The following is a 21,427-nucleotide window of genomic DNA, read 5'->3' on the forward strand; positions in this document are numbered from 1 at the left end:
GTAAAACAGCCAAGTAGATCCTGCACCTTTATTGCGCCGGGAAGCCTTTTGATGGTGACGTTATGTCATGGCTAATGCATTTACTCTGCTTATGGAGCCCTGGCAGTGAGTCTCACGCAAAGAAGCACGAGGCGTCTGGCACAATACACATGCTGGTCCACTGAGTCCGGCGCAGACATCTCTGATTCAAGTCCATTATCGATTCCGCTGGCTGCTATGGCAGAACAGGGCATACTGAACTCACTGGAATTCTGGGGCTCATTTGTCAGAAGGTGATGCTGCCTGGCAGGGCAGATATAAGTGGTAGTTTTGGCATATAATTTGTTGTACTTGATGTGGATGGTGATACAGTTTACTGTAGATCTCATAAAGACCCTGTACCCTTGGGATCAGAGTTTGCAGGTGTTGAGCGGGACTCGTGAGTGAGTGATTCATCCAGTCAATGACAATCGCCACGTGTATACAGATTACAAGCGGCCATAGAGAGTAGACACATGTATAAACAGGTAGAGCTCTGGGTACTTACTTACCTGTTGTCTGCAGGTTGACATGCCAGGACAGAGAGGCTAGTTGAAGGCTGATCAGTGGAAACACAAATACTGTTTAGTCAGCCAACCATAGCCTGTGCAGAAGATTACAGGGGTACAGGGTCAGTGTAATGGCCATATGTTTCAATGAACTGGAAACAGAGACAACAAAAAAACATTTAAATAAGGGGTGAAAAAAAATATTGAAAGACTAATTGGAAGTGAATTAGCACAAATTAACAATGGGGCATTGATTTTTAGCATTTAAAGGTTAATGTGATTTCTGACTATCTGAACTGTTCCTGGGAGGCACCGCAGTACCTGAGGGGGAGAGAGAAAACAAGAGCGTGTAAGAGGGAGGGGGAAAGAGAGCCTGTTCATGAATGGAAGAGCAGCACTGTAAGATATGGTAATAAATGCGTGGCGGGGAGCATTATCCCTTTACCTTTGGGTGGAGTGACTGAACCGGGGTCTGCTCCAGGGACCTGACAGGAGACACAGTCTCTGGTCCATCCCCCATGACCAATGACATCTCAAGCCCGCTTTCTTATCAGCAGCCTAGCACATGGCTGATACACACACAAGCGGCTCCTCCTCACTGCTGAAATATGTCTGATCAACTGGGTGTTAGCTTGCTTTCTCCTCTGTCTCTGCTTTCCTCCAAAAGACAAGGTTTTCAAAGAGATTGTCATTGGGTATTAAAAATGCAATGACATTGTGCTTATGTGTGTTTGAGTGTGTCTGTGTGTACATTTTGATTATATGCACACTTGTGAGGGAATACTGTACTCTACTCACTGTACGTGTGACATGAATTTGCTCAACAGTACATAGGCCTAATTTCTATAGAGGCAGATAGCAGGTTTTGCAGTGGATTTTCATAACTGGACTGCCATAAAAAACAACTCTCTCCATCCAGGGACACTGCTGTGCACATCAATTCCGCTGTCTGTAACTATATCATTCTGGACGTACAGTACTGTATGTAGTCTTCAGATTCAGCACAACTTCTTAGTGACAGTAGCGCACATGTCATGATTGGGCTGTTCAAAGTTACATTTTCTGATCAGTTCTATAATGGAGTAATCATTGTGAAGGAAGGCAATGTTATCATCCCTGCTATAATGTAGGTAGGGAGTAGCAAACAGCGATGAGGATCCAGTGACAGGGTCATGATTAAATGATTAAACAGGTCCTTTGTCCGTTGACTGTCCTGGTCTATTTGACTTGCAGGTGAGGTAGCTTTCACCCTTGGGCTAGTATTCATTATGAACTTAGGACTTTGGCCCTAGCTATATTCTAGGATGTGTTTGACTATTCAATATCATAATCAAGTTGGTCATCATAAGTACTGAATTTTTCAAGTATACACTTTTACCGATTCCTGCCAGACTTTTGGAGTGGCAGAGAAATGTTAACAACATGTATCTCAGATTTCCTCTACTTTTCCAAACATGGCCTTTCCCCCTCTCTGGATCAGTGTGTTCTGACCCCACTTCACTTTTCTAAGGGCAGCGTTGACATTCAAGATTATGGGCAAATCAGTTTTTGAAAGCCCCATCTCGAAAAAATTAATATGCCCAGGCAGAGGGCGGTGTCTGACCTTCAACTCTTAAGGTAATGAGACTGAAGAACACGTAAACAACTTTTTGTGTTTTTCTTACCTGAGGAGAGACTCCTCCGTTTGGCTTGAGAGGTAAAGGAATGTTAGTTATTCCAGTGCACCTTTCCTCTGCTCATTACCACTGCTCTCTAAGGGAGGCCTGGACCACACCACACTTAGCATAGATTTAAAAAGATGAGATCTCTCAAAGTGTAGGAATTATATTAAGCTTTTCTCCAGAGTGTGGGAGCTGCAAAGGCTGCTTCAGAGCAAACACACATGGAGGTGTGCTCACCAGATTCGGCTGCCTGGGGAGATTAAAATGGCTGCCTCACTGGCCCCCTCACTGAGCGCTGTCATATCTGTTTACTGATTAGCGCTGCACCGCGGCCCACCGCCACTTACCACACGATGAGGCAATGAGAATCATTCCCACGTATTTCCCTACCAATACTTATCAACGTGGCAGGAATGAAATGAGGAGCCGCTCTCAAGGAGGTGCTTGTCAACAGTTGTTTGTGTAATGGATTGAGGCGTCTCAATCAAATGAAATGCAATTGTCGTGCTGCAGCATTCCTCTCTCCCTAAATTAAACCATTTGTCCCCCTAGCTGCACCAAGATGATCCTGTGACAGTGTCCGTCAGAAGTTTAGATTGTCATTGTCTAGTCAGGTTTGCAAGAATGATAATTGCAATGTGGTTTTGGAATATTTTGGTTGCCACTTCCTGCCCATGGAGAAAATAATATGAGACATTCACTTAAAACTCTTGCAATGTTGTCTTTCTCCCATATTTCTTCCTTTCTACCAGCTCAGCAGTGATTGACTGCAGACCTGAACTGTAGAGACAATCAGGGCTTCGCTGTATACTGTCGGCCAGAGTTGAAGTGTTCAGATTGCGGTTTGCTCATCACAGTCTAGCTAAGTAAATTGTCATTTTCATTGCTCTCCCTAAATGGCAAGGCATGCAATCTCTCCAGGCGGTATCATCATCTTCCTTGCCTTTCATCAGATTAAATTGCCCATCTAATTGCGGCAACATGCTTCATCTCGAAGGAAAGAGTAATCGGCACTTAACGATTCCAGCAAAGCTATGATGGTATCTAGCAGAATGCATTGACGTCTATTGCCTAAAATCATTACTTTTTCTTTTCAAATTAGGATTATTAATTAGTATGGACTTTCCACACGCACTGCTTTTTTGCGTCATTAAATATTGGTATGTGGTGATATCTCGTCATATTAATTAACCTTCCTGATTTTGATTCATATGTTACTGTAAGCACGTCAATACGTTGGATCAATGCACGTATAATTCCCTTAATCAAAATCCATGGTACATGTTGTAAAAAAACAAGTTCATTTGACTTCTAAGACTAAGTATGCCACACAGAAATGATTAAGTTGAAAGATCCTAAAACTTAAAAATCACCAGGGTTCTTGCATTGGTGTTTATCAAAGAGACGTAATATACTGTATATCAGTTTTTTATACTTGCACAATATAAATTAATATTGATTTTAGGTTAATAGCTGGTGTGAAAGGTCAAATCAATCATCACACTTGATTCATACAAATGAACACATGGGAGGTAAATAACTGTAACTGTTGTCACTGGGGTAAATATGAGCAGCTCGGATGCACTTGTTTCTTCCGGAAGTAAGTAAACACAGACGCTATAACAACAATGTAAGACACTGTTTACTGTATATGACTTAATAAATACAGCTTTATGGTGTAGCCTTCTTGTTTTTCCCCCATGTAAAAAAGGTAGAATGCTTATGAAATGTGGTCCATAGTCCACTTTTGAGGACTGATCATTTAACTCGAAATGTATTTTTTATTTTTTATTCTTGTGTCAATTATCAACATGGAGGAAACATCTCCAGTCACACCTCCCCCTTCAGTAACTCTACATTTAACTTAGTACACATTTAACTTAGTACACTCAGAGTCTGGAGCAACAATGCCACAACCCTGTCTTTAAAGTGCCAGTCTGTGGTAAGAGCATGCTAACCTAACCTCCCCCTTGGCCGTCAGGATGAACCCTATTTCCAGTGAGGTCATGTATGAGTAATGGCCTTGCTCTTCTCCCCCTTATTTACTCCAAGGCAACTGTCAGCATTATGATTATGTATTTTCAATTTACAGGCGCTAGAGAGAGCCTTCTATACCCTTGAGCCATGTCTTAACTATTTACTCCCACCGCATTTCATTCCCCAGACACCCAGAATCAGAGCCTCCCTCAATAATTAACTTAGTTCCACTTTTCAATCTCAAATCCGACACGGTTTAATTTGTCTGCAGTGTAATTTTTCATCTGGGCTCCATATTTTAACGTGTCCTTAGCTTATAGGACCACGTTGTTACTCTGCTTAACCACTTCTCGCTAATTGAACCAATGTTTTAGTTGCACTCCAGGAAAAGTACTACTTGTCGCAGAATGGGAACAAAACACATATGTTTTGATTATACTCAAGACTAAAACCTGATTAGGTCCAGCATTACTGCATATAGTGTGAGTCTGTATGGTCTAGCACCACACCGCTCTTTACTGACAGGAGAGGACAGGTCGAGTTTGGATTGGCACAGAGAGCAGCTGTCAGTATATTATACCAGTCCTTTGTCACAAGAGGCACACATTGTTAAGATCACAATTTACTGACAGAGCTGCCAGTCTCGGAGTTCACAGCATGGCTGTGTACTGTTCCAACCAAACAAGACAGGACACCCGCCTTGTACATAACCTTCAGGGGAACCACAACTGAGATTAGACCATATCACATGACTACCCTACACTGTTTATATCCTAAATGTTTGAGAAGATTCAACTTAAAGTACATGGTTACTAATGTAGTACATGTCACACATACAGTATAAACTCACTTGTAACTGTACAAACACAGCTACTAAATAGTAATCGTAGTCATCATGACACAGATACCCATATGTAAATGCCACACAGACACAGTCTGTTGTGTATCTATAATCAGAGGCTCAGCCACTGTAAACAGCTGTTTGTAATGACACTCGCTCGAGGGATTTCCTAATTGGCTTCTATAAATGGATCTGCCGTACAGAACCAACAAGCTCTCTCTCTCTCTCTCTCTCGACCCTCAATCCTACCATCCCGCCATCTTTTTCCTTCTCCTCCGTCCAGACCATCCTTTTGCTGTTGTATTTTTTCACAGCGACCCTCTGTAACAGATCAAATCCTGGTGAAAGAATCCATCATGAGGAAGGCAGTAACCCTAGCCGGACCCCGCCATACTGACTGATGACTGACTGGCTGACTCTCAGAGGGGGTCGGTGGGGTCTACTCTGTCTTTCCTCTTCTTGTGAAAGGAGACGTGAAGTAGGGCCATGTACTTCCACATATTACAATTGAATAGTAGATCAAGCAAATGACACAGCATGCTCTGAACATCGCAGCATCAGGTTCATTGCAGGTGAGGTGATAATCATACTGCACATACAATGAATGTGTGCATGTGGGTTGTTATCTCTGTGTTTGTGTGCGTGCCCGTGTGCGTCTGTGTACAAATACAAATGTAACTAATTCATATTTTGGAGGACTTTGCCCCAATCTAGCACATTTAGCACAGAACTGTGTACACTATTCAGTATTGGTTTATCTCTGTTTCCCAACTGCATTATAACATCCTAAGGCTCTCGCCCCGTCTGTTTCAAGTTCATCTGCAATTCAGTCAATTCTATGTCAATTCCTTCCCACTGGGCACATATCGTTGTTGTGTCCATGTAATTTCAATGAAATTACGTTGAATCAAATTGGAAAAGATATTGAATTGACGTCTGCGCCTAGTGGGTTGTCTCGAAGGTACATTCTGTTCTAGTCTGTTCTAATTTTCCTTACATTCAAAATACATAAAAATGCCCCCTTATCGAAATTCTATAATGTACTGTATGTATTTAGACGAGAGCTGTGATAAACTGGTTCTATACTCTGTGTCAGATCACAGCAGGCTAAGGAAATCAACCAAGATCGTCCAGGTACAATTCATTCACATCCCACAGGATAGTTGTGCTAATGCATTACATGTACTGCCTCTGGGGTCTCTCTCTCTCCTTTTCTCCTTCTACCCCCTATACCTCTTCCACTCTCTTTTTCTCTCTCACTCCTGCATATACCAATCACTAGGAGAGAGTTGGAAGAAGAGGGGAGATGGGATGGAGTCCTCAGTCTGTAATGAGATATGTGTTCCATAACAGTTGACCAGTCCCATTGAACAGGCCTCCTCACCCAGGATGCTTAATTACTTGGTGAGAAACACATTACTGTGCGCCACAGGACACAGGGATATAGGCATGAGGGAAACCTCTGGGGCAGGGTTATAATCAAACAGATCACAAAGGGCAGGAGCGAAGCCCAAAAACTGAGGCTTTGTGTTGCTATATACGCTCTACACCCTGCACTTACTTTGCACAACTACAGTATATATACAAAATGTGGCCATTAAAGGAGAATTTCACACTGGCTCTGTCATTGCTATATTATCAACATTATGTTTTTCTCATAAACATCACAATTATCCAAACCACAAGCTAGAACTAGCACATTTTAATTTCACTGGTAGAATCAGGAAGTTTCGAATCCCTGTGTATTGGTTTGCTCATAGTGAACCACAAAATCCGGCATTCATGGAGAATGCTTATACTGCCCAATAGGTAGAGGGTGCGTGCCCACAAACTTGAATAATAGCATTGTTTACTTCGAACTACCAACACACAGTAATCTCAGAACTTCTCTAGGCAAGATTTTTTTTGAACACTTTTGTTTTTCTGTTTGTCATCATGCCTGTTTGGTGTTCTGTGCCTGGCTGTGCTAATTACAAACAAGTGCAAAAATGTGTCACCATTCTACCTACAAGAGATTCACCCCAATTCTGCCAATGGCTTGCAGCTATCAAGAATGATGCGGTGATCAAATGGATCTTCAGTCTGAACTGTTGGGGAATCCATTTCGACCACAGCTGAGAAATGATGCAACACCAGCGATGTTTTTCTTTCACAAAAAAAACTGAAGATTCTCAATTAGAGCTAACCTAACGTTAGCTAACTTGCTAGCCTAGCTGGGGAAGTTAGCTAGCTTGCTAACATTACAGTCTGGTATTGAACTCTGAAAGCCATCAGCTAAATCATACTGTCAATCAATTTAGCCTATGCCATGGTAGTTACTGCTACCTTCAGGAGAGTAAACATGTGTGTTTGTTCGTTCAATCTTTGACTGTCGTTAGCTAACGTAAGCTAGCTAATGTTACCGACCGACTCGGTCTTGTGTAGCAAAATTTAAAATTGTGTTTTTTACATTGGATAAAAGTAGAGACTCAGAGCTAGAAAATAGTATATCATACACTACAGTTGAGGAACAATGGGAAATAAATCTGCTTTGAAAGTTAAAAAACTTGTAACCCCACTTTTAAGAAACTGGCCCAAAAATACCAAAAATGTTTTGGTACACCTTCTGGAGAGCTCTTCTTTGTCTACACCCATGCAGCATCGTTCACACCCTCTTAAGCCATCTCTTTAGGGATTCACTTCTGGGGCTATGTGCTAAACAGAGGGAGTATGGTAGTGTACTAAACAACCAAAGATTTCAAGACTAAAGGCTTGTTTATACTACGTCTTTTGACAGTTGTTGCAATGACACATGACGTTTCTATTGTTGTCTAACATCAGCAGCCTGGTGGTCCTGGTGCATTTTAACACCAATAAACCAATCCGTTTAAAAATGTATTTAGGAAATATTCAGACCAATCAACTTTTTCCACATATTGTAACGTTACAGCCTTATTCAAAATTTGATTAAATTGGTTAGTTTTGTTTTCTCATCAATCTAAACACAATACCACATGATGACTAAGCAAAAACAGGTGTTTAGACATTTTTTTTAAATATATTAAAAATAGAAACTGACATTCAATTTATATTAGTATTCAGACCGTTTACTCAGTACATTGTTGAAGAACGTTTGCCAGCGATTACAGCCTTGAATGTTCTTGGGTATGGCACTGCAAGCTTGGCACACCTGTATTTGGGCAGTTTCTCCCATTCTTCTCTGCAGATCCTCTCATGCTCTGTCAGGATGTATGGGGAGGGTGGCTGCACAGCTATTTTCATGTCTCTCCAGAGATGTTCTATCGGGTTCAAGTCTGGGCTCTGACTGGGCCACTCAAGGACATTCAGAGAATTGTCCCGAAGCCACTCCTGCGTTGTATTGAATGTGAGCATAGGGTCCTTGTTCTGTTGGAAGGTAAACCTTCCCCACAGTCTGAGGTCCTGAGCGCTCTGGAGCAGGTTTTCATCAAAGATCTCTCTGTACTTTGCTCCATTCATCTTTCCCTCGATCCTGACAAGTCTCCCATTCCCTGTCGCTGAAAAACATCCTTACAATTGCTGCCACCACCATGCTGCCCCGTAGGGATGGTGCCAGATTACCTCCAGATGTGACGGTTGGCAATCTAGATTCTCAAGGTCTGAGAGTACTTTAGGTGCCTTTTGGAAAACTCCAAGTGGGCTGCCATGTGCCTTTTACTGAGGAGTGGCTTCCATCTCACCACTCTACCATAAAGGCCTGATTGGTGGAGTGCTGCAGAGATGGTTGTCTTTCTGGAAGCTTCTCCCATCTCAACAGAGGAACTCTGGAGCTCTGTCAGAGTGACCATCGGGTTCTTGGCCAACTCCCTGATGAAGGCCCTTCTTCCCCGATTACTCAGTTTGGCCGGGTGGCCAGCACTAGGAGGAGTCTTGGTGGTTCCAAACTTCTTCCATTTAAGAATGATGGAGGCCACTGTGGGGACCTTCAATGGTGCAGAAATGTTTTGGTCACCTTCCCCAGATCTGTGCCTTGATAGAATCCTGTCTCGGAGCTCTACGGACAATTCCTTTGATCTAATGGCTTGGTTTTCATTCTGATATGCAGTGTCAACTGTAGGACCTTATATAGACAGGCGTGTGCCTCTCCAAATCATGTCCAATCAATTGAATTTACCACAGGTGGACTCTAATCAAGTTGTCGAAACATCTCAAGAATGATCAATGGAAACAGGATATATCTGAGCTCAAGGTTCTGAATACGTATGTAAATAAGGTATCTGTTTTTTTAATCTTTAATACATTTGCAAAAGTTCTAAAAACCTGTTTTCACTTTGTCATGGGGTAATGTGTGTAGAGTGTTTTTTTTGTTTGATCAATTTTAGAATAAGACTAACTTAACAAAATGTTGTAAAAGTCAAGGGGTCTGAATACTTTCTGAATGCACTGTATGTCAATATAGCAAACCAGGCGTCTAAAACCAACTTGTTTAGGTTCATTTCCAGCTCATTAGCTAGCTAGCTAACGTCAGTTCAAATAATGACCATAAGACATAGTTGACAAAGCCTTAACTTTAGTTAAGAATTTTTTTTTAACAAATTAATGGCGAGCTAATTACAAAAAATTGCTTACGGTTGTGAGTGTGACAAAATAAAGGCAGGGCCTTCTACCGGAGAAGGCAGATTACCAGGACGTGTACTGCGAGCATGCGCTGACCAACTGTCAAGTGTCTTCACTGACATTTTCAACCTCTCCCTGAGAGGTAAGCAGACCATCATAGTGCCTGTGCCCAAGAACACTAAGGTAACCTGCCTAAATGACTACAGACCGTAGCACTCAGGTCTGTAGCCATGAAGTGTTTTGAAAGGCTGGTCATTGCTCACATCAACACCATCATCCCAGAAACCCTGGACCCACTCCAACTTGCATACCGCTCCAACAGATCCACAGATGATGCAGTCTCTATTGCACTCCACACTGCCCTTTCCCACCTGGACAAACAGAACACCTATGTGAGAATGCTATTCATTGGCTACAGCTCAGAGTTCAACACCATAGTGCCCTCATAGCTCATCAATAAGCTAAGGACCCTGGGACTAAACACCTCCCTCTGCAACTGGATCTGGACTTCCTGACGGGCCGCCTCCAGTTGGTATTGGTAAGTAACAACAAATCTGCCACGCTGATCCTCAACACAGGGGCCCCTCAGGGGTGTGTGCTCAGCCCCCTCCTGTACTCCCTGTTCACTCATGACTGCACGGCCAGGCACAACTCCAACACCATCATTAAATTTGCCGATGACACAACAGTGGTAGGCCTGATCACCGACAACAACGAGACACTAGGGCCTCTAGGGAGGAGGTCAGAGAACTGGCCGTGTGGTGCAACAACCTCTCCCTCAACGTGATCAAGAGAAAGGAGATGAATGTGGACTACAGGAAAAAGAGGACCGAGCAAGCCCCCATTCTCATCAATGGGGCTGCAGTGGAGCAGGTTGAGAGCTTCAAGTTCCTTGGTGTCCACATCACCAACAAACTAACATGGTCCACGCACACCATGACAGTCATGAAGCGGGCACAACAAAACCTATTCCCTCTCAGCAGACTGAAAAGATTTGGCATGTATCCTCAGATCCTCAAAAGGTTCTACAGCTGCACCATCAAGAGCATGGTTGCATCACTGCCTGGTATGGCAACTGCTCGGCCTCCGACCGTAAGGTACTTCAATAGGGTAGTGCGAACAGCCCAGTACATCACTGGGGCCAAGCTTCCTGCCATCCAGGACCTCTATACCAGGCAGTGTCAGAGGAAGGCCCTAAAAATTGTCAATGACTCCAGCCACCCTAGTCATAGACTGTTCTCTCTGCTACCACACGGCAAGCTGTACCAGAGCACCAGGTCTAGGACCAAGAGGCTTCTGAACAGGTCCTACCCTCAAGCCATAATACTCCTGAATATCTAGTCAAATGGCTACCCAGATTATTCACATTGCTCCTCCCCACACCACTTCCACTTGTCATCTATGCATTGTCACTTTAATTAACTCTACCTACATGTATGTACATACTACCTCAACTAAACGGTGCCCCCGCACATTGACTCACTACTGGCACCCCCCTGCATATATTGTTATTTTTACTGCTGCTCCTTAATTACTTGTTACATTTATCTCTTATTCTGATCCGTATTTTTTTAAACTGCACTGTCGGTTAGGGGCTCGTAAGTAAGCATTTCACTGTAATACCTGTTGTATTCGGCACATGTGACTAATACAATTTGATTTGATTACCTACACATACTGAGCAGCTCATGTAATAGACAGAAGTGTACTGCATAGCAGACAAATCTGAACTCTTGGCATGTCCAGCCCATCCATTATCTCAGCCAATCATGGCTAGCGAAAAGGTTCCTGCCTTTTTCCATGTCTAAACCAACTAGGCTCGTATCTTAACAATTTTATTCGTATTTACAGATGGCATACACGTTTGATATTAAGGCACATGAAGTTCACATGTTCCAGAAGGCATTTCTGCCCAAAAATGTTTTTTATAAAGAATAACCAACAAAACATGTCAGAAATAAAGAATATCATTTTTTTTGGTAGCCACCCTCAAAATAGAACTGTCAATATAATTAACTCACTATTATTGTGTGTTGGCAGCAATGTGTATAAGTTATCTATTGTTTGTTAGTTGGTTCTCAGCCGGTCTCAGCTGACTAGCAATCTTGCTACCAATTTAGTGATGCTAGTTACCTGACAATTTTGAAATGCCTATGTTAGGTATGCTTAGCTAGCCAGTCTAATAGAGATCAATACAATTAGTGGGGTGGTTAAATAGTGTATTGTTGTGTATTTTGTTGTAGGTGGTACATAATCTGATTCCACCAACGTGCTTCCAACCCCCAGCTCTGCACTAGTTGAAAGTAAGTTGGCAGCTAAGATAGCTCGATTTACAGTAAACATGGTATAAATATGAATTAGGTAGTGTTTGTATGGTTTGTGTTTGTGTTATGGGGTTACAGGTGGTTGGAGGTAGCATGAGGATCACATAGTACCTTCCAGACCATGTAATCATTTTAGTCAACCAAGCTTCTCTTTTTACATTTATTTTTGTAAAACTCAGGTTATCTGGAATCATTCCACAGTGCCCTGCTGAAAAATACCCCAAAGTGTCTGCAATTTGGGTACACAAGCCTGAGCGAGCGGACACACCTTGCGGATATGGAGCACAATAAGATTGTGGGACAGAAACCAGCAAGGGACACTCAAAAGTATAAAATCAAGACAGTAATGACACAACCACCTCATTATTCTATCAGCAGATTCTCAAAACACAATACAAAGACATCATTCCCCTGCAAATGGCTACTATTGACAATAATGATTTGTCAAAATCAATGGGCTGGGAGAGGTTTACAGACAGTACATTGAGATGGTGAAGGGGTTTTTGGTTGTGCAGGGTTGTGCTTAGACAGTAAATGTACAATTTCTCCTCAATCTCCCATACACAACAATTCATACTGTGTAAGAACTGTCTTCCTAAGACTTTTCAAACCTTCTTTAGTCCCCCCAGCCCATTCACTTTGTTGAGTGATCTTTTCTCTCAAAAGCAGCTCCCAAAGTCCCCTCATTGTCCCTAAAAACTACGCTAGCCGGTCCGATTCGTTGATATCTTTACCAACAAAGGTGTGTTGCCCTATGTCCCCTCGACAAAAGTGTAAAATGCTAAGACCACAACCATGTCTTTACAGGAGATGTGCAGTCCCAGCAACTATTCTGCAAGAGGACCAAACAGTTGATGAGCTGGCCGTTCACCACAGACAGGACAAGCCCATCGCCATAAGCACAAAGAGTCTCAGCTTCCCCAGTCCACCATTGCCAGTGTACCAATGTTCTGACTGTATAAACACAGCTAATTATTAGAATCAGGTGTGCTAGATTAGGGTTGGAGTGAAAACCTACAGGACGGTAGCTCTCCAGGAATAGGGTTGGAAAACTCTGATGTAGATCCACCATAAAATAAATATGGAGATTTTCTATCAATCTTTGAAATGTTTCTGCCCTTATGGATTCATAGAAGATATTTATAAGCTGTAATGGGCTCTGTACCATCAAACAGATGCTAGACATTCAGATATCCAAAGAATGTTTGTTTATTTGTTAAAATCTAAAATACAGGAGAGTGTATACTATTTAGTGCTAACTCAAGAGAAGTGAGTATTCAACAAAAATGTTAAATGGTAAAAGTAACATACAAAAAAATGTATGAACAGTCGTAGTACAGCTCCATGTGTAGAGGAATGCAAGTGCAGAGAACTGTAGTTACAGACAATTACACCAGGTAATGTGATTTTCCCAAAGATTTTTGCCCAGATCTTGTCTATTTCAAGTCGTCTCTCATTGGTTGAGACAGCTGGGTGTTTACCCTAAAGTGCTGCATGTCATGATAACAGAAACCTGTCTTGATCAATAAGTTAGAAGACTGGAAATAATGATGGCGGTGCACATATTGTTGGATTACTTTATTGAGCAAAACAATGATCACACTGGCAGTAACTATAGTCCATTATAGAATTATACCAATAAGTACACTCAATCCCAGGATTGCACATAGTGCTTTTGCTTACTCCTTTGGTGCTATTTCACCTTTTAACCTCTCTAGGGTATGTGGGTGAGGTGTATCCAGTGAGGTTGCAGAGCGCCAAATTCAATTACAGAAATGCTCATTATAAAAATTCTGAAAACAAAACATATTTTACATAGGTTTAAAGATTAACTTCTTGTTAAACCAACCACAGTGTCATATTTATAAAAGGCTTTTCGGTGAAAGCATACCTAGCCCAGAACATAGCACAGTTGACAAATTATTACAAACAGTAACCAGCCAAGCAGAAGAGTTACAAAACTCAGAAATAGAGATAAAATGTACCTTACCTTTGATGATCTTCATATGGTGGCAATCAGAAGACATTCATTTACTCAATAAATGTTCCTTTTGTTCGAAGACTCTTTATATCCAAAAACCTCTGTTTTGTTAGCGCGTTTTCTTCAGTTATCCACAGGCTCAAACTCAGTCAAAACAATTAGACAAAAAAAATCAAAATTGTATCCGTAAAGTTCATAGCAACATGTCAAACAATGTTTATATTCAATCCTCCGGTTGTTTTGTAGCCTAAATGATCTATAATATTTCAACCGGACAATAACCTCCTCAATATAAAAGGTAAACAAGAAATGCACATGCGCCTGAAAAAACTCTGCGTCACGTTAGGGTCCACTCGTTCAGACTGGTCTTACTCTCTCATTTATAAGAATACAAGCCTGAAACAATTTCTAAAGACTGTTGACATCTAGTGGAAGGCAAATGCAAATGGAGTCCTAAGTCAATGGATACTGTAATGGCATTGAATAGAAAACTACAAAACCAAAAATAAAAACTACTTCCTGAATGGACTTTTCTCAGGTTTTCGCCTGCTAAATCAGTTCTGTTATACTCACACTATTTTAACAGGTCTGGAAACTTTAGAGTGTTTTCTATCCAAATCTACCAGTTATATGCATATCATATCTTCTGGGCCCGAGTAGCAGGCCGTTTAATTTGTGCATGCTTTTCATCCAAAATTCCGAATGCTGCCCCCTACACTAGTGAGGTTAACAGAAAACACCCATATGACCAATTTAGAACTAGCTGCAGCTTGTGGCCTTTCTGGTCTAGTATGTTAATTCTTAACTCAATCGTTTATACCCTCGGGTAAAAAGGGGCATTTTCGTCATGCTGACATGCTCCCTGGGATGTAGCTAGTTACGAGGTAAAGTATCATCATTACTATTATCTCGTTAGAGAACTAAAATCACATTTTTATCTTAACAGAAATATTCTCCTCATCCTTGATATTTCCTACACAACGTAAAGGATGTAAACTTGATATACACCGTGTGAAAGCTCTTCAAATTAATGTTTTCATAATAACATCACAAAATAGACATTCATTTCCCATCTCTCATCATTTCCAACATACTGTCCTGTCCCAGTGTTCCGTTTTGGATGTTAGTTTTTCGGCAGAAAAATCTTCTGGAGACAAAGGGATATTTATTTTCCCAATACTGAGGAGCAAGTGAGTCACCTGCTGCCTACAAGTTATGATCGACATGAGGTGTCATAAAAACCCCACATCAATCCCCCCCCCCCCCCTCTGCGGGTGAGAGGGCTCTGTAGACACTGATCCACTGGAACCTGATCTTTGGATCCTCACAGGAGAGTCATGACAGAGCCTAGGTTGGTAGGTAAACAGTATATACCTATCAGGCATGCTTAAAATGTTGTATTATTGTTTCTCCTCACTGCTTGCTGGAATTGCAATACTTGTTATTTACATATGTTTGGAATCTTACCTTGCATAATTTTGTGAGATTAAAATGCATCCAAGGTCATAATCCTAACAAATGTAAACCCTCGTCAATTATGTTACATAGCTAGCTATTTCAATTATTTACAGTTGCCGATGTTACAAACAAGATACAAATGTGAGGTGTGGCACATAATAAGTTAGCAGGTGCCAGTATAGCTAGCTAGCCATCTCCACTAAACCTAGCTTTGGGTGGCAACAGATAGTTGTTAAGATCGCTAATTTAGCTAGTTAGCTAGCTACCTAGCTACATAACTAGCTAAGTTAGCAAACAGATAAATAATTAGATTTCCCTCCCACTCTAACACGGTAGTATGTTAGCCAGCAATACTAAAGTTAGCTAACTAGCTAGGTGGCTTGCAGGAAGAATAACTTAGTTAGGCACCGTATTTGTCATCTGCCCTCTTGGTGCCTGCATTAGCTGTAGCTGAGCTTCTAACATTAGTTAGCTAAATCCAACTCTTTGTTTCGAATCCACTTCACTATATTCCGGGTTGGAACATGTATGGTTAATTGTCACCATGTAGCTAATAGATGCTCCATCATGTACTTCGTATTGATGAGATGAATCACATAAAGCCATTGCATCTGGTTAGTTCTTTCAGTTTTGCCCAAAGGATTGTTGTTAGACATCCAATGGCTCTCCACAAAAACATATAGTGCAATCAGTATAACATTAATCCTTCGCGAAATGCCAGAAAGCAGGACTATATGCCCCCTCCCCCCCCTTCCCCCTCATCAATTCACCAGAAGCTGTTATAGGGTGTATCATTCAGCATGCAAATCCCTGACCTGCGTTCCTCCTGGGCAATTATGTGTGAAACACATCTCACTGTCCTGGAAATGCCTCAGACATGATGAAAACAAGCCCAGATTACCCCAGGGTGAAATTCCCCTTTAAATGTCATATGAGTACAGAGGAATGTGTTTTTTTGTGAGGTGACAGCCCAGTCATCATACAGTATGTATGGTGTCCTGCGTAGAGGTGGCACCACAGTTTCAAAAGTGGTGTGGAAAAATGTGCACGTATCTTTTCTGGGGCCTGGACTTTTTCCTGATCTCCTACCTCTTAAGGTAATGATGGACTGTCATTTCTCTTTGCTTATTTGAGCTGTTCTTACCATAATTTGTACTTGGTCTTTTACCAAATAGGACTATCTTCTGTATACCACCCCTACCTTGCCACAACACAACTGATTGGCTCAAATGCATTAAGAAGGAATTAATTCCACAAATGAACTTTTAAGAAGGCACACCTGTTAATTGAAATGCATTCCAGTTGAATCCCTCAGGAAGCTGATTGAGAGAATTCCAAGAGTGTGCAAAGCTTTCATCAAGGCAAAGGGTGGCTATTTGAAGAATCTCAAATATGAAATATATTTTGATTTGTTTAAACATTTTTTGCTTACTACATGATTCAATGTGTTATTTCATAGTTTGTTTTAACTATTGTTCTACAATGTAGAAAATAGTCAAAATAAAGAAAAAACCTTGAATGAGTAGGTGTTCTAAACCTTTTGACCGGTAGTGTATACACACCATGTACACAATCACTCACACACACGACATTGACACTACATAAGCAAACACACACATAACACACACATGTAATGACACAACACGCACACATACATTACACACACACACACTTTTACAATCATAATTTGTTGCTGCTACTCGTGTTCTTTATTTTACTCTTATTATTATCTAACCTAGCCACTGTACCCTTCCTCCATGTTACTTCCTTAGTGATGTGAACACTGACGAACTTGAAGTTCTTGACCCATTCCACTACAGACTCATCTATGTGGATGGGGGTCCCCCAGTCCCCCATTTCCTGTTTTCCACAATCAGTTCCTTTTTCTTGCTGACGTTGAGGGAGAGTTTGTTGTCCTTGCGCCACACTGACAGGTCTTTGACCTCCTCCCAAAAGGCTGCTTCATCGTCGTTGGTGACACCACAGTCGTGTCGTCAGCAAACTTAATGATGGTTTTGGAGTCGTGCATAGCCATGCAGTCGTGAGTGAACAGGGTGTACAGGAGGGGAATAGGCACACACCCCTGAGGGCTCCAAGTGTTTATGGTCAGCGTGGCAGATTTGTTGTTGCCTACCGCTAGGGGCGGCCTGTCAGGATGTCCATGATCTAGTTGCGGAGCGAGGTGTTCAGTCCCAGGGTCCTGAGCTTGGTGATGAGCTTGGAGGGGACTATGGAGTTGAATGCGAGCTGGAGTCAATAAACACATACTTACATACAGTTGAAGTCGGAAGTTTACATACACCTTAGCCTGGAGAATAGATTCTAGCACCACCATAACTTTCACAAATACAGAGACGTGATACAGTGAATTATAAGTGAAATAATCTGTCTGTGAACATTTGTTGGAAATATTGCTTGTGTCATGCACAAAGTAGATGTCCTAACCGACTTGCCAAAACTATAGTTTGTTAACAATACATTTGTGGTGTGGTTGAAAAACAAGTTTTAATGACTCCAACTTAAGTGTATGTAAACTTCTAACTTCAACTGTAGGTATTCCTTTTGTCCAGGTGTGTGAGGGCAGTGTGGAGTGCAATAGAGATTGCTTCATCTGTGGATTTGTTGGGGCTGTATGCAAATTGGCTGGGTCCAGGGTGGCTGGGATTATGTTGTTGATGTGAGCCATTACCAGCCTTTCAGAGAATTTCATGGCCCACCAGATGTTGGTTCCCTGGCGCTCATTGTAGGAACTGATTGCCTGTAAAATCCATATATTCAATTATTACATCAACTACTTTCAACATTTTCATTAAAAATAATATCCCCTTTTCATGAAGTACATTTTATTGAATGTCACTCATTCTATTGCATTCTAATCTATTCAAACTTGCATCACCAGATCTTATCAGTAGGTGGCTCTATGCACTGGCTAGTCGAAAAAGACTGACACCAAGGCTGCATGTCTCTGTATTTGTGAAAGTTATGGTGGTGCTAGAATCTATTCTCTCTTTCTGCATTAGCCATCCATCTCTTCCATTTGGACAAATTTGTTCAGATCTTTGTAGACTGCTCTTTGGTGGAATTTGTAGTTTTTTTTTTACCTTCAAGACGGTGACATTTCTGCCACAAACATAAAGCCCGAGAAGCCAGTGTTTGGAGGAAATATTGGCACGGTGACGTTAGGCCAGAGAAGAAGTTGTTTGGCCTGGCCTGGCCCGGCAAACTGTGTCAATATATCTTACAAACACTGTCTTCGAGGGCACTGTCACTTTTATACAACGGGTTACCAATATATTCAAATAATGATTGACATATTTCCATAAAAATCATAATTTTGATTAATTTATGCTACTTCATCCTTCCACGAGATATAGTCCCAACACAAAGCTAAGGTTGCTACCCAAGCCTGCTGGTCATTCATTCTATCGGTTCGGGTGTCCCAGTCGTTAAGTCTTTTTGTTCTGTATCTAGCTATGTTCTATTGCCATACTGGCTGGCAACGTTCTTATCCCTTGCTTGCTAGCTAGCCAACTATAGCTAACTTACAGTCACGGCAAACAGTGCAGCCAGAATAATAGCCAAGTAGCTGCATTTGCATTTGTTTAAGCTGTTCTCTAGTAACATTTATTTGGATACATCAATAACAAATAGCTAATGATACGCGATTTCGCCTGGCATAGAAAATGTGCTCTCTCGTCAGGACACTGTTGAACAACAATGTTGTTCAGAGGAGCTAGCCAACAACACAGCTAACACAATCACTTCAAACTAAAGCTGGGAAGTCTGCAAACTAGCTGCATTCATTTAGTTTTGCCTGTTTTCTATTGACATTCCGTTGAATTTATCCATAAAAATTATGCTGGTTCCTGATTTTGAATGGCTGAGAAAAGCTGCATGCCTGTCGTACAGCTTTTCTCGGCCATTCGAAATCATGAATTAGCATTATGTCAATAGAAAACAGAATTTCAATATTGAAACAATGTTGCAAATGTCGAGAGACAACAGCAAGGTTTATACAAATCTCCGCTGTTGAAAACCTAATGCTCGTCTAAAAGAAATGTGAATTAAGTGTCTAGATGCTTTTTATAGTGGAGTTCAAGTTTATAAATTGCCTGACTGGGCTGATGAGACAGTGGATTGCACAGTTAGATGGAATAGAGTAAATAGTCGTTTTAACGTCATAGATTTAGCCGGTGGTAACTTGCGGAACAGACACCGGCTGGAATGTGGTTTTAACCAATACGCATCCAGGATTAGACCAACCCATTGTATAATTGTGAATAAACACCAGCAGTGGAAATAAAATGATATGCCAACAAATATTACTGGACTAACAAACTGACTGACTAACTTTTTCAGAAACTTCAGTATCCAGTGGCCTTTGGTAACAGCAGATTGTTTCATCTTTATCCTGTGCCAAACACATTTATCCATGGGGTGGCAGGTAGCCTAGTGGTTAGCACGTTGTGCCAGTAACCTGAAAAGTTGCTAGATCGAATCCCGAGCTGACAAGGTAAAAATCTGTTGTGCACCTGAACAAGGCAGTTAACCCACTGTTCCTAGGCCATTGTAAATAATAATTTGTTCTTAACTGACTTGCCTAGTTAAATAAAGGTTAAATTAAAAAAAATACAGTGAGTCAAAATTATTAATGTTAGCTATCTATCTAGCCTACTCTAAAGCCAACGTTAGTAGTTTTGTTAGCTAGCTATAGATTGGATCATTCTAGATAGATGACTACTAAACTGCTTTTATTAACTCATTCCTTGTTTTCCATTAAAATGTGTGTTCACTCTCTCATGAGGCAGGCAACCAGGAGAGGAGGTTTTCCACTAGATAACACAGCCACAAAGTCTGTATCCACTAGGATTCCACAGTCCGGAGAGGAGAATGAGCGCAGAGAGTCGACAATGAGGTGTTGGTGCAACTAAACATAGTTGTTGAGAGGTGTGGTTGATGAGGCATGTAAGCTGTAGCAAAGGAGACCTGACAAGTGAATCAAACTATCGCAACGAGCGTGGGTGGTTACAGCGTGAAATCCCAGGAATAGGGTTGTATTCACACAACAAAACAGAGGCAAACGGGCTGAAATTGGGGGAGGTACTATGTCAACCTGTCCAATAAGAAGCGCCTGCTTTCTTTTCCATTGCAAAACGTTTTTCTATGACTTGAACTAGTGAATATGTCTGGTAAAAGTGTTCGTTGCTGCTGCTTTGAACGTTTTGTGGCGTCTCCACACCAGATTGAAAAGTATTGGCGAAAATGCTGTCTCGCCATACATTTTCCGGCGGCTCTGGTCTTGAGATTGGGAATGCTCCATGTATTTCTAATTTACTCCGGCTTCTTTTGCTTAGACTCAATGTTTTTAATGTTTTCACTACATATGCTTTCCACCCTAGTATCTTGTAAAAATAAATGCATATTTCCTAATAATATGCTAGGGAATAATGAAAAAATTGCTAATGAGCTTGTTCATTAGAAGAAATATAGTCCGATATAGTGGGAACCCTATATGTTTGGTCCACTATATTTCGCCTCCGCACACCTCCAAATATATATCCCTTATCTCACTGCAAGGAGGCTCGCACCATCACTCTTTACTCACTGAATATTTATTTCAGAATGCAGTATTTGCTATCAAGGTCAAGCAGCAGGCTACTACCTTCACAGAGGAGTCATTTGCCTCCAGAGAGAGTCACTTTTTGGTGCTTTTATCTGCCAACATTTTTCTCCCCGAGCCCTGGGCAGGAATGGCACCAAGCTGAAGTGACAGAGTTGGTGTGAATAAAGTCAACACAGGCAACTTTGTTTCTTTGAAACTTTGACATCAACTTAACCTCAGATGTAAACATAGCTTGTTGTTTTTTCTCCTCCACTTCTTATTAAATGTAAGTGTTTTCTATCTTTTTCTAAATCCCTCAACGCAGATACAATCCATTTCTAACATAAAGCAAAAATGAAAAGACATCTACATGGTCGTGACTTGTCATGACAGGCTGTGAAAATCTGTTTAAGGATTATCTCCACCTGTGTAATAGCCGTCCATAAGCTCCTGTTTATCTGGAGGCATGGGGAAATTATTT

The sequence above is a fragment of the Oncorhynchus mykiss genome, chromosome 12, assembly GCF_057628025.1.
Source record: "Oncorhynchus mykiss isolate SJ-2025 chromosome 12, ASM5762802v1, whole genome shotgun sequence".
NCBI lineage: Eukaryota > Metazoa > Chordata > Actinopteri > Salmoniformes > Salmonidae > Oncorhynchus > Oncorhynchus mykiss.